The following is a 2792-nucleotide window of genomic DNA, read 5'->3' as shown; positions in this document are numbered from 1 at the left end:
ATAACTTAGAAGACCATGCCCCCGAACCCCTTCAACCTAGGATTTTTTTTTTCCTTCAAAAATCTGTATTGGGTAGATGCAAGGTGAAGATAACGAACAGTGATCAATCTCATAATTCATACAAGCAATACAAAATAGAGAGTTGGGCAAACACGGACCCCTGGACACACCAGAGGTGGGATCAGGTGCCTAGGAGGAGTAAGCATCCCCTGTTGACCGGTCACACCCGCCGTGAGCCCTATATCCTGATCAGGTAAACGGAGTTATCCGCAGTCAAAATCAGTGTGCCAAGAATAGATAAAATATATACAATGTAAATATAAAATGGCAATGTCTAAAGCAACAAGACTGCCATACGTTTATAAGCGAAATTAAGATTTTTAAAAGGAAAGGCATATATTTTGTAATGTCAAATACAGTTTGCTTTGGAAAATATGGAGCACACGTTTGCCTATATCCCGTGTCTTAACACCAAGATTTCTCTTATAAAGGTGTACAAAATATGTAAAGAGAGCTAGGCAATTTAAGTGTGCTCTATATTTTTGAAGTAATATAATGAAAAAAATTTGTAATAGATAGGTCTAATGTATTTTGGCCAAATAAAAATCCTCTAACGTTATATCTAAATATAGAGATTCCTTTAACATTGCATACAGATACAGACTGTCCACTAACTTTCTACACATTTACATAGTAATTATTCTGCCGACAAGAAGACACAAACCCGTGATGATCGGGAAATTCAAATAAAACTAAGTGACATGGACTTTATTTACAGCTTTCCCGATGTGGAGAGAGAAGGAAATACCTAATTGCACGAGCCAGGGTCGGTTGCTAGGTAATCAGTATAAACCCCTGTCAATGTATAATTAAGTTACTTTCTCGCACAAAAATCACTATTCAATCTGCAAAAGCAATATTGAGCATTAATTGGGAATGGATTAACATTCGCTCGATCAACTGATAGGAACTAAATGAGAGAGTGAGGATTGAAATTCAAATATCATTATTAATATCAAATAAACTATAGATGTTTTCTGATATATACATGTTCATACATACAAATTTAGTATCTTACCAATATTATCATTCCGAAAAAAGACATATAGCCATACCAAGTACTGACAAAGAAATACTAATTTAGGTTAAAGCATCTCGTTACACAAATGTTAAAGCATCTCGTTACACAAATGTTAAAGCATCTCGTTACACAAATGTTAAAGGCTAAGCGTCTCATTACACATATGTTAGAGCGTCTCGTTACACAAATATTAAAGCATCTCGCATCTCGTTACACAAATGTTAAATCATCTCGTAACACAAACTGTTAAAGCGTCTCGTTACGCAAATGTTAAAGCGTCTCGTTATACAAATGTTAAAGCATCTCGTAACACAAACTGTTGAAGCGTCTTGTTACACAAATGTTAAAGCGTCTCGTAACACAAACTGTTAAAGCGTCTCGTAACATAAACTGTTGAAGCGTCTTGTTACACAAATGTTAACGCGTCCCGTAACACAAATGTTTTAACGCGTCTCGTAATACAAACTGTTAAAGCGTCTTGTAACACAAACTGTTAAAGCGTCTCTTTACACAAATGTTAACGCGTCCCGTAACACAAACTGTTAAAGCGTCTCGTAACACAAAATGTTAGAGCGTCTCGTAACACAAATGTTAAAGAGTCTCGTCATCATATAAAACTCAGTCTCCCTCCACCGTAAACACGTGACATCGTTTTCTAAGGGGGGATGGGCAACTGGGGAAAACCTTGTCCAAAATTTCTTGACAAGCAACAAAGAAAATATGAAAAAAAACGCATCATTTCCACATGACTTCAAAATTCTTGGGGGTTGGGAGGGACAGCATCTAAATTTACCTCATCTTTTTTTTAAATTCAATTTCAATTTTCGGTGAAGAGGGTGGACCCTCATCCTTCAATACATGGATTCAATTTTAATTACTCCAACCTTCCTTCCATTCACTATTATCAATAATACTGAGGGGGTGGGGGGCAGTCAGCTTATATTTATTTGCATATGAAAATAACGGCAAATAAACGTTAAAAAACGCCCCCCATTCTACCTGTCTGTGTGTCTAATCTACAATAATTGAATCAGGAATCCAAATACAGTGCAGTTTTGTGCCAACAATTCCACGTTGCTACAAAGTGCAAACAATTTTATTCCTGGTTAAGGGGGGGGGGGCAGATTTGTCCTACTTCTGGAAGTTGGGGAGGGGTACAGCTCAGATATGCTTGCCATTTACCACTTTTTATTCCTTTTCCCTTATAATGTACACTTCCTCGATATTCATGTGATACATATTTCACATTTTGTTTGTAATGTATGTAATAAAACCTTCCTATTTAGGTCAGTGATTTACAACAATTATTAATTACAGACAAAATATTGGTATTATATTCAAGAGTGAAATGTACAAGTTAAATCGAGGGAGGGAGGGGTGCTTGTGTGCAGGTTTGTAAGGGTATATATTCACGTGCCGAATTTTGCATGGACTTTAAAAAGGAAGAAAACGCCCACGCTAGTATTATTTTCACTACATTTACATTAGTCCATAATGATTTTAACGACATAGATAGCAAACTATACTTGTCTCTACCACTTTGAAAAACACTTAGTTTCAACTTATACTCATGTAACTGAGACTATATTGAAACTATATAGTAGATATACTGCAAATCTATCACCCCTAGTCAGAGAGAGAGAGAGAGAGAGAGAGAGAGAGAGAGAGAGAGACAGACAGAGAGAGAGAGACAGAGAGAGAGACAGAGAGA

This window comes from Ostrea edulis, chromosome 9 (genome assembly GCF_947568905.1).
Source record: "Ostrea edulis chromosome 9, xbOstEdul1.1, whole genome shotgun sequence".
NCBI classification, from domain to species: Eukaryota; Metazoa; Mollusca; class Bivalvia; order Ostreida; family Ostreidae; genus Ostrea; species Ostrea edulis.
This window is presented reverse-complemented; position numbering follows the sequence as displayed.